Here is a 12698-nt window from a genome sequence, read left to right on the forward strand (position 1 = left end):
ATTCCAGGCTCTCACTGCCATGGCCCTGGTTCATTCCCTGGTCAGAGAACTGAGAACCCGAGAGCTGTGTGGCTCAGCCGATAAATAAATAAAAATATTTTTACAAACAAACACTTCTATCCAGTCATTTTGCATAATACATTAAAAAGTGCAAAGCTAGATTCTATTAAGAAAAGGTGAAAGTTCAAATCAATTGCAGTTAAATTTATGATTAATAGATTTTCTTTGGTTAGTTGATCAGCAAATGCTCTGCTTTTAGCTAACAGAGAATAGATTCTACACTTACGACCCTCTAAGAAAATGCAGTAATAATAATTTAACTATTTAGTTGTTTCAATATTGCAAACCCATTTCTGAGCTTCCTGGCAAATAGGAACAAGAAAAAAAAAAAACGCTCAACCAGATGTAGATTAACTTTCTCATTATCTGGAGCTTGAAACAGTTTGCTAATCTTTCAAGTTCAGAAAATGCCACAGTTACATTTGTGAAATGGAGAAACATGATACTAGACTTTAACACACATGAGGGAAGATGAGCAAAGGTGCTAGCAGCATGTGACAAGTGGAAAGGAGAGCTATTCCCTAAAGGTTTTTTTTTAAAACAAATTCTCTAAGATTTCAAAGTTTAGTGCTAATGTAAATATTGTTCTGCTGTTATTCAGTAACAAGAATCATAGGCAACATTTGTGGCAGACTACTTGCCAGTTTTTAATGGCTTCTTACAGACTAATAGAATTCTGAGCTTAGCATGAGATCACCCCGAATAAATACTTTTCAGAACCCTTTCAGCTAGTGATGCCATGTAACCAAGTTCTGGACAGTGAGGTGTAAGTGGAACTGCCCTGTGGCAGCCTGAGTGCCTCCTAAAGAGAAGGCTGGTACTTGTCTACTATCATTCTTCTTTGACACCCACCTCCCATCTTTCTGCGTGGAATACAGATGCTGCCATCTTGAACAATGAAGTTGAAACCTCACCTACAGAAATTTTACTCAAAGTATAAATAAGGAAAAATGAAACCATTTTGGCGATCAGGGAGAACTTTATTTATTTATTTTTTTTAAGAATTCACAGTTTTTATTCAAGTAGAGGGATTATCCAGAATTCAAGTACAAAAATAACTAGAAACTCTAGGAATACATTATTTTGAATGTACATTTGAACTAGCTGAAAATCCTACTCTAGAGTTGAATGTACTAGAAGCATGTTAATCACATCCATAAAAATGAGTAATTTCAGGGAGAACTTTAGAGATTTCTGTACCTCTAATAAAGGAATTAGTGCCCTCTGACCTCAGATTCTCAGTAAGGGAATGAATATGAGTGATGCATTGAAAAAAGTTTGGTGAGTGGATGGTGACATCTAAGAAGCAGACTGACTGGAAGGGAGACTGGCATGAATTTGAAACTGGAAAGAAACCCAGGGAGTTTCATTAAGGCTGGACTGCTGTAGTTACTGCCTTTGTAAATGTAATGTTGTCAGGCAGGATTTATTATTCAAGCCTGGGATTTAAGAGTCATGATCTTAGTAGTTTTTGCTGAGGGAATGTGTGATGTATGAAGAACTGTTTAACAGTTGTATACAGAAATAAGGAAACTAAAGTCATAGGCATTCATGTATGTTCTACAAATAGCTTTATTTACTAAAGTGATATTTAGTTGGTAGTCAAGGCTATGGTTTTTCCAGTGGTCATGTATGGATGTGAGAGTTGGACTGTGAAGAAGGCTGAGCACCAAAGAATTGATGCTTTTGAACTGTGGTGTTGGAGAAGACTCTTGAGAGTCCCTTGGACTGCAAGGAGATCCAACCAGTCCATTCTGAAGGAGATTAGCCCTGGGGTTTCTTTGGAGGGAATGATGCTAAAGCTGAAACTCCAGTACTTTGGCCTCCTCATGTGAAGAGTTGACTCATTGGAAAAGACTCTGATGCTGGGAGGGATTGGGGGCAGGAGGAAAAGGGGACGACAGAGGATGGGATGGCTGGATGGCATCACCAACTCGATGGACGTGAGTTTGAGTGAACTCCGGGATATGGTGATGGACAGGGAGGCCTGGCGTGCTGCGATTCATGGGGTCGCAAAGTCGGACATGACTGAGCGACTGAACTGAACTGAACTGAACTGAAGATTATGTATACTTGTTCTATTGATGATTTAGAAATCTCTTATTCACATAATGGACTTTGTAGATGTATTAGTTTCCAATTGCTGCTATAACAAATTACTATAAATGTATTTGTAGGGGCTTGAAATAACACAAATATATTATCTTATAGTTCTTGAGGTCAGATGTTCGAAACAGCTTTCATTAGGCTAAAATGGAGGTGTCAGCAGGGTTGTATTCCTTCTAGAGGCTCCAAAAGAGAATCTTTTTCCTTGCCTTTTTTAGCTTCTAGAGGCCACCTGCATTCCTTGTTTGTGGCCCCTCCATCTTCAAAACATCTTGAAATCTCTATGCTTCTGACATCACATCTCTTTCTCTTACTCTGACCCTTCTACCTCCCTTTTATAAGGACTCTAGTGATGACATTTGGATTATCCACTTGGATAATCTCCTTATTTCAAGATCCTTATTTATTTACCTATACAAAATCCCTTTTTGGCCATGTAAGGTAATGTACTTACAGGTTCTAAGGATTATGATGTGGATGTCTTTAGGGGACAGCCTTTATTCTGCCTACTTCATTATGGTAGAATGGATTACTATTCCAACTCTTCATTCCCACCCCCAAAATAGGACTATACATCCATATCCTTTGCAGTAATTTTGCACTGTCTTTTCACTTGTGGTTAAGGAGTATTTCCCCACCTCTTGGCTCTGGGACTGACCATGTGACTTTCTTTGGCCAATGAGATCTTAGCAGTTGCGATTCAGTCAAAGGCTTAAAAAGTACTTTTGTTTCTGGGCATGCTCTCTTATGGCTCTGTCATTGTTATAAGAACGTGCCCAAGACTGATTCAAGTGGAGTAAAGCTGAATAGCCCTAGCTGAACTCAGCCTAGATTAAGTAACCTTTATCTAACTGTTGGCCACTCAACAGATCTCTGAGAATTATTGTTAAGTCGGTGAATTTTGAGAATTTATGCTTAGTTTTTGTGGCAATAGCTAACTGATACAATAGAGATCTTGGGTTTTCCTCTTTTCTGTTCTTATTCTCCACCTATGTTTATTTTACTGGCTGTTTTATAATTACATATAAATAAATAATGCTTTTTCGATGTGTCTAGAGCATTAAGAAGCACATGCCTTGGTATGTTAACTAAACTTATTTGTGGTGAATATTTTGCATTATATACATACATCAAATCATAACATTGTACACCTTAAACCTAACCAATGTTATATGTCAATTATATCTGATTAAAGTTGGAAAAATTAAAACAATAATAACAGCAAAACTCCATAAGTTTTTTTTTTACCTGCTTGTAGGAGAATGAGCACAAACGTACTTAATTTTTTTGTCACTACATTTAAGGTCATTATACTTACATGGATCTACCCAGTAGTTTTCCAGGTTATTTTTTTCCAACCAAAGTCGAGATTTATGAAAATGGGACAAAAATTAAATGGGAGGGGATGAGGTGGGAAAGAATCGAAGAATATCTGAATATAGTGATATACAATGTAAATCCTTGGTAAATATAATAAGGTAGTGCTTAAAATTCTGTAAAAATTTTTTTATTTGTTTACTAATAGTGGAACACTACAAAAAAAAAGAATTTGTTTGAGCCTTTAAAATTTTATTTAATTTGTTCTTATTGATCTCAAAATAATCATTGATAAAACATGCCTGTTTAATATTGACAACTTTGAAAGTCACTGAAAAAGTTAAATGGCAATTTAATGTTAACAGCTGCTTATGGTTATCAAATCCATCAAAGCCCTTCATGAATATGTTAGGCACAAACCCACTGAATTACTGTTGCTGAAGACAGCTTGGTATTTTAAAATTGCCTAGTGAGAATAAATGTACTATAATAAGAGGAAAGACTGTGATCACTATGTACTATTTTGTCTTTACATATAGAAAGAAACCTAGGCTTGTTTCTAATTATTTAATGTCCCAGAGTTTCTGCCAACTTAGCTATAAAATGATTTCTAGAAATGTATTAGAAAATTGTGTTTCATCTAAAGTCATGTTTTTAATGGCTGCAATAACAAAACAAAAATAAAATAAATTCCCATAACAAAAATAATTTTTATAGGTAAGGGTAAAGAAAATTGAGTAGTTTATATGGAGTCAATGACTGAACTCTGATTACTTCAATCAGAGTTCAAATATGAGTCCATCAAAGTTAAGAATAAGGCAGTTATACTCTTCAGTTTCATTCTTCTACAAGACTGTCTTCTCATTAAATGTTGGTAAGGATGTGGTGGGGACCAGAGCTATCCTAAAGAAAGTGGAGGGCATACAGCATAAAACATGACCATGAAAACATTGCCTGCTTTACATGTCCAGTCCTGAAACTATTCCTTGGTAAGACTATGCAGCCTGCACTCTCTCAGGATGTTTTGAATTCTAAAATACTGTTATTGTTCATACAAACCACATTGTGCTCAATTCATGTAGTATATAAGACGACTTCTAAAAGCAATCTAGAAAGTGAACATATAACTCTGCCAAGTCTCTAACTGGTAGAATTTCAGGGAGTGCACATCAGGATCATGCTTGAGAACAGGGTGAACTGGGGATGCTTAAATTTCATCAATGACTTGGCATACTACATCTCAGGTTAAGCATAAGAATAACTCTCTTCAAGGTCACTCAATTGGACCTCCGAAGTAGAAAGTAGAGATTTGATGACAAGAATTAAGGGGGAGAATCAAAAGTTCTTGTCTTTTTATGTACCTGCTCAGAGTTCAGGATAACCTTAACAAACCACAGAGTAGTAAAACAGTTCACATGTTTTACATAGTAAAAAAGAATAAGCATTTTCTTAGCATGCTCCTAGTGACCATACTCTGGGGACAAGCCTGATCAATAGAAGGCCAGAGAGGGATTTGTGTCCATCTCTTCTCTGGCGTGCTGCAGTCCATGGAGTTGCAAAGAATCGGACACGACTGAGCAACTGAACTGAACTTCTTTGGAGATCCACCCGGAATATAATTCCAGCCTATAAATCAACACTGTAAGAGTAAGGCAGAATCCATAGTCCATGAGGGCTAGAAGGAATTAAAACAAATATGTCCTTTTACTAAAAGTAGGCAAGGTAAAAGACTTGGTTTCAGAACCCAGGTAGGTGAAACTTAGTTACTAGATAGAATATAAGATCAGAGTGAGATTATCAGGACTGACCTTACAATCATAAGGTATCTGAGTATTGAGAGTCTGGATAAGGGAAACCAATTTCAGTTAAACAGAAAAGAGGGCTTTTACCTGGGCAGAGAATGGGGTAGCCTCTGACAAGTCCGAAAAGGGATGGACGGTTCTCTTACCTTATTCCTAATTTGTAGAAACCTGAAGATATGTAGAAAGTGAAAGAGGAACTAAAAAGATATGGCAGAAAGTGAAGAGGAACTAAAAAGCCTCTTGATGAAAATGAAAGTGGAGAGTGAAAAAGTTGGCTTAAAGCTCAACATTCAGAAAACAAAGATCATGGCATCTGGTCCCATCACTTCATGGGAAATAGATGGGGAAACAGTGGAAACAGTGTCAGACTTTATTTCTCTGGGCTCCAAAATCACTGCAGATGGTGACTGCAGCCATGAAATTAAAAGACACTTACTCCTTGGAAGAAAAGTTATGACCAACCTAGATAGCATATTGAAAAGCAGAGACATTACTTTGCCAACAAAGGTCCATCTAGTCAAGGCTATGGTTTTTCTAGTGGTCATGTATGGATGTGAGAGTTGGACTGTGAAGAAAGCTGAGCACCAAAGAATTGATGCTTTTGAACTGTGGTGTTGGAGAAGACTCTTGAGAGTCCCCTGGACTGCAAGGAGATCCAACCAGTCCATTCTGAAGGAGATCAGCCCTGGGATTTCTTTGGAAGGAATGATGCTGAAGCTGAAACTCCAGTACTTTGGCCACCTCATGCGAAGAATTGACTCATTGGAAAAGACTCTGATGCTGGGATGGATTGAGGGCAGGAGGAGAAAGGGACGACAGAGGATGAGATGGCTGGATGGCATCACCGACTCGATGGACATGAGTCTGAGTGAGCTCTGGGAGTTGGTGATGGACAGGGAGGCCTGGCGTGCTGGTATTCATGGGGTCTCAAAGAGTCGGACACGACTGAGCAACTGAACTGAACTGAACCGAACTGAAAGATATGTAGCATTTTGTTAAGAACTCAAATCCAGTCTACATAAAATTGCTTATTTTTCTTATATTAAAATGATTGACTGGAGTAACAAAATGCCTCAGCGTATGTTTGTGTGTATACAAATGAGATGGAAAGCAAAAGAGAATGAGTTTCCTTATCTCGTTAAATTCATAAGTTATACTAATAGGATTTAGTGACTGTGACCTAAAAATTCAAAAGACAAGTTAGTGAGTCATATCTATCAGAACCTATTGGTTCAGGTCAGGTTCTGTATCACACCTATTTTTAAAAATTTATTTTATTTTATTTATTTGGCTGTGCCTTGTGATTTGTGGGACCTTAGTCCTTGACTGGTGTCCCATGTCAGTGGATCAAACTGGTGTCCCAAGCAGTGGAACCACAGAGACCTAACCACTAGACTGCCAGGGAAGTCCCCACATCTTTTAAGGGTAAATGACTTCATATTCCAGAATTCTGGTGAGAATATGATTTTTTTTCGTGCTGCCTGCCTCACAATGATAAACTCATACCTATCAGTCCTAGAATATTCAAATGAAGACAGAAATTAAAAATTTTGAAAGTAAAAAGCAAGTCTTCATTTCTAAAAACTTTGAAAAAGTTTCTTACTATTTGACTTAAAAGACATAAAATGTTTAAAAAGTTTTAAAAATGTTATTAGGCTGCAAAATAAATGCAAAATTCCAATTGCTTCTTTTATCTAATCCACTCTTATAAATACAAGTGTATGCTTCGTGGCTTTGCAATCTGTCCACCTCTATTTCCTGGGATTCCTTTTTCTGTCTATTTCTGGTTAGGGTGCACCAGAAAAGAGATTCTTGCATGAGACTTGCAGATGGGAAGCAACACACATATTATTTTGTGGCTCACAGACATTGTTGCTTATCTTCTGGCTCACTTCATTGCCTTGAGGGCACAGCCAGATATGTAATTGCTCCACCTTCTGCTGGATCCTTCTGTCAGCTCTCTGACTCAGAAGTCCAGTGTGTTTAACTCTGCAATGAAGGATCCTATCTTCTGCAGGACGTAAGTAATACAGAGGTCAGAGGCAGCTGACTTCGGGGTTTAAGTTGTCCTCATAAGCCATGCTTCTGCATTCCAGTTTGTCATGAATTGCCTTCATCTTCCCTTCCTGACTCTTGCTCTGTTGGACTTCAGGTTCAAGCTCCAGCAGTAGATGCAAAAATAACAGTCTTACAAAGGCAGTTTAACCACCTCCCACAATTCAGTTCAGTTCAGTTCATTTCAGTCGCTCAGTCGTGTTTGACTCTTTGCGACCCCATGAACTGCAGCATGCCAGGCCTCCCTGTCCATCACCAACTCCCAGAGTCCACCCAAACCCATGTCCATCGAGTTGATGATGCCATCCAACCATCTCATCCTCTGTCGTCCCCTTCCCCTCCTGCCCTCAATCTTTCCCAGCATCAGGGTCTTTTCAAATGAGTCAGTTCTTCGCATCAGGTGGCCAAAGTATTGGAGTTTCAGCTTCAACATCAGTCCTTCCAATGAACACCCAGGACTGATGTCCTTTAGGATGGGCTGGTTGGATTTCCTTGCAGTTCAAGGGACTCTCAAGAGTCTTCTCCAACATCACAGTTCAAAAGCATCAGTTCTTCGGTGCTCAGCTTTCTTTATAGTCCAACTCTCACATCCATACATGACCACTGGAAAAACCATAGCCTTGACTAGATGGACCTTTGTTGGCAAAGTAATGTCTCTGCTTTTTAAGATGCTGTCTAGGTTGGTCACAATGTTCCTTCCAAGGAGTAAGCATCTTTTAATTTCATGGCTGCAGTCACCATCTGCAGTGATTTTGGAGCCCAGAGAAATAAAGTCTGACACTGTTTCCACTGTTTCCCCATCTATTTCCCATGAAGTGATGGGACCGGATGCCATGATCTTCGTTTTCTGAATGTTGAGCTTTAAGCCAACTTTTCCCCTCTCCTCTTTCACTTTCATCAAGAGGCTCTTTAGTTCTTCTTCACTTTCTGCCATAAGGGTGGTGTCATCTGCATATCTGAGGTTATTGATATTTCTCCCGGTAATCTTGATTCCAGCTTGTGCTTCCTCCAGCTTTTCTCATGATGTACTCTGAAAATAAGTTAAATAAGCAGGGTGACAATATACAGCCTTGATGTACCCCTTTTGCTATTTGGAACCAGTCTGTTGTTCCATGTCCAGGTCTAATTATTTCTTCCTGACCTGCATACAGATTTCTCTAGAGGCAGGTCAGGTGGTCTGGTATTCCCATCTCTTTCAGAATTTTCCACAGTTTATTGTGATCCACACAGTCAAAGACTTTAGCATAGTCAATAAAGCAGAAATAGAAGTTTTTCTAGAACTCTCTTGTTTTTTTGATGATCCAATGAATGTTGGCAATTTGATCTCTGGTTCCTCTGCCTTTTCTAAAACCAGCTTGAATATCTGGAATTGTGTAGGTTCAAATCTCTGTAAGAAATTGCTTTATATTATCTGTCTATCTATCTACCTATCCATCTATCTATCTATTTCCATTCTAGTGGTTTTGCTTCTCTGATTGAACCCTGATAGAAGTTGGGATAGTGACGGTAGAAAATGAAAAGAGGTCTCTGGATTCTCTAAGACCACTGGCAGGAGGCAGGTTGAGAAAACTATTCAGATGAAGACTAGACTACCTTTCATGAAAAAAGAAGAATGATTCAGAAGGCAGAACTGAGATATGTGAAGAAGTTAATCCAGGTGGGAGTAGATGTTGTCCTAATCAAAGAACTTGTGACTTCAGAACCGCTATGCATCAGTAATCTCTGTATATTTCTTATCGTTCCCACCCTCTTTGAACAGGTATGTCTATAGTGGTTATCCTATGCCTATCCCATTGTTGTATGTTATGTGGGGAGCAGATAACTTGTCATTTTACTTGATAGGTCTTTAGATCAAGAAAACTATGCTCAAGGAGCTTTATTTTAGAAGCATCATCCACACCTGAACTTGATTTAGATGAAATTCTGGACTTTGAGCTGATGCAGTAATGGGAAGAGACTCTGCACAGGGCTTTGGGAAGGGATGGGTGTATTTTACACTGGGATAGATGTGAATCATTGGGAACCAAAGGGCTGATTATGATAGCCAGCTTCCAATATGGCTTCAGTGATTCTTGCCTCCTGGTGTTCACAGCCTTTTCTTCCATACCAGGCGTGGTCTCTGTGGATGTGGCAGTAGTCAGTTATGCTTCTTCTGATATTAATTCATAAACACACAGCAGATTCTGTCTTGATTGTGCTACCTTTTGGATCACTTGCTCTGGGGGAAGCCATTTACCAGGTCAAGAAGACACTCAACCAGCCCTATAAGGTCCATGTAGTGATGAACTTATGTATGCCTTTTGTCAACATCAAAGAGGAATGAAGGGCTCCAACCAAGAGTACTGTGGGTGAAGCTTCTTCAAAGCTAATCTGGCTATTGACAAGTCTTTAAATGACTGCAACCAGCTTGACTGTCACTAGAGCCATCCAGCTTTACTGACCACGGATTCCTGACCATCAGAAATGGTGAGAATTTAGTGAGATACTAAATGTTTGTTTTAAGCTAAGTTTTGTTATGTAGCAACAGATAACTAATACAGTGCTGAGAGAGTCAATTCCTAGGCAGGTTGATTAAAAGTACAGGGTTCCTGAGAAGGAGAAAGGGGTCCAGAGCCCCCGAGAGGGAGAAAGGGGTCTGTCCTTTTCTCAAGGAGAAAAGGACAAACATTCTTTTTTACATTGCTTTGTCTTAGTCAATATAACTTTGGAGAAGGAAATGGCAACCCACTCCAGTATTCTTGCCTAGAGAATCATGTGGACAGAGGAGCCTGGTGGGCTGCTGTCCATAGGGTCGTACAGTTGGACACCACTGAAGCGACTCAGCATGTATGCATGCATTGGAGAAGGAAATAGCAACCCACTCCAGTATTCTTGCCTGGAGAATCCCAGGGACAGGGGAGCCTGGTGGGCTCCTGTCTATGGGGTTGCACAAAGTCAGACACAATTGAGGCAACTTAGCAGCTGCAGTGGAGAAGGCAATGGCACCCCCACTCCACTATTCTTGCCTGGAAAATCCCATGGACAGAGGAGCCTGGTAGGCTACAGTCCATGGGGTCACGCAGAGTCGGACACGACTGAGCGACTTCACTTTCACTTTTCACTTTCATGCACTGGATAAGGAAATGGCAACCCACTTCAGTATTCTTGCTTGGAGAATCCAAGGGACAGAGGAGCCTGGTGGGCTGCCTTCTGTGGGGTCGCACAGAGTCGGACACAACTGAAGCGACTTAGTGGCAGCAGCAGCAGTCAATGTAACAATGTATCTTGCTCGAGGACATGTTTCTCCTTAACAAGAACCTTCTGACTAATCCTGTCATTTTAAAATGTATATTATGGGAGTGGGTCTGGTAACATCTTTTATGTTTTTTGTTCTAATCTTGTGAATTTAAGATGTATGTTGTGGGAGTGGGTCTGAAAAAAGTATATAAGGCCTTGATAAGACTAGCTGGGGGGCATTCCCTTCTGATGTCTGTGTCAGCAGCTTTCTCTGTCCCTTTTCTTACAAATTATAATTTTTCTTCCACATGCCTATGAAGGCCAGATAAAGATGAGAGGCAGGGAAACATAAATTGTTTTAGCTCACTGTTTTTTGTTCATTGTTCATTTAGATTCTTTTAAAACTAAGCCTGTGGACAAATACTTATTCAGCTAAGCTAAATTTGAAAGATGTAAGGAAGGGGGTTAGCTTTAGTAATAAGGAAATATGTATGTACACACACACACACACACACACACACACATCTTCTCTGAACTAAAAGATGCACTTTTGAGAAGTCAAATCTTGAGATTTTTGCAGAATCTAGCCTCTGCAGAATGGTAGAGAAGCTTTGAATCTCAGGTTGAGACTTAAAGTTTCATTTATTATTCCTTTTTACCGACTAGTTTAAAATGTTAAGTATAACTTGATTTCCTTCCTATTTTTTGTTGTGGAAACATTTGGAAAGGAGAAATAATACATTTCTTCTAGCCTCTCTTTATTTTTCTTTGTGTCTTATACTCAATTTCAGTAACTTTAACAATAAACAGTAAAAATGATAGAGTATACAAAGCATTGCCCAAGTGAATCTATCACAAAGCTGTGTCTGAGAATGGTTTCCTAAACAGGGAAAATGTGTTTTATATGAAGAGTCCATTTTCTGTTATTGCCTTTTTTATTTGGACTACTAGATGCTATATATTTTAAGGCAATCTTAATAGTTTCCTGTCTCTCACTAACAAGAATGACTTGTCATAATGAGTAGTGTAGACAGTGTCCATTTGATCCACTCCACAAAGCTGTCTATTTGATACAAGAGTAAATCACCTCAATTCCTTTGTGCAATGAATGGAGTGTAAATAAATAAATGAGACCCAAGAATAAAAAAAAAAATCTGGTCAGTTCTATCAGAAAGAAACAAAGGATAAGAACATTTGGAGGCCTGGTTTAATGAAAAAAAAAATGTGACAAGACAAAGACTTGTGTGTGATAGCTGTATAAGGAGGAAAAATCCTAATATATGTCAATAAAATTGTTTTTTCCTTCTTTAGGAAAATAATTTGGTAGTTTAAGAATAATAATTCTCAATTCTTTGAAGTTGGAGGACTTACGTTGTAAAATGACTTTTTATCCACTTTTACCTCCACCAAAAAGAATTCTGATTTTCAACAGTTTGTCTATAATTCATCACAGTTCTGAATAGGAATTTCAGGTTCCGTTTTGGGGTGTCTTTTTGTTATTTTGCATGTTATACTACAATTCAAAAGTTTTTGTGTTGGTTTTTGTTTTGAGACAACTCCAAAATGTTTTAATTTTTTCTTTTACAGTTAGTGTTCTGTTAGCTCAGTTGGTAAAGAATCCACCTGCTATGCAGGAGACCCCAGTTCGAAGATCCCCTGAAGAAGGGATAGGCTACCCACTCCAGTATTCTGGCCTAGACTATATGAGGTTGCAAAGAGTCAGACAGGACTGAGCAACTTTCACTTTTCACAGTTAGTGTTTGATGTATTTCTTAGAGAATTATACACAAATGACTTGTATTTGACTACTTAATTTTTTTTATTACTGTGTGAGATTTATTTGGTGTGAAATATTAATAGAGCCATTATTGTGTGTCAGGTTGTGGGTTCCAGGTGTGGATGAAAGGTAAGTTATGACACATTTTGTGTTCTATAGGAGCTCAAAGGTAGTAAAGTGATTCTCAAAATAAACAGGGTGTATAGTAGCAGAATCACCAATGGGGCTTGTTTAAAATGCAATCAATCAAGTTCCATCCTAAACGGAATCAGAATTTCTGGGAGTGGGACTTTTGATACTGCATTGTAATAGGTTCTGTCTGTGGTTCTAACGCAAACTAAAGTTTAAGGACCATTGATCTAGTG

Source organism: Bubalus kerabau, chromosome 8 (assembly GCF_029407905.1).
Source record: "Bubalus kerabau isolate K-KA32 ecotype Philippines breed swamp buffalo chromosome 8, PCC_UOA_SB_1v2, whole genome shotgun sequence".
NCBI lineage: Eukaryota > Metazoa > Chordata > Mammalia > Artiodactyla > Bovidae > Bubalus > Bubalus kerabau.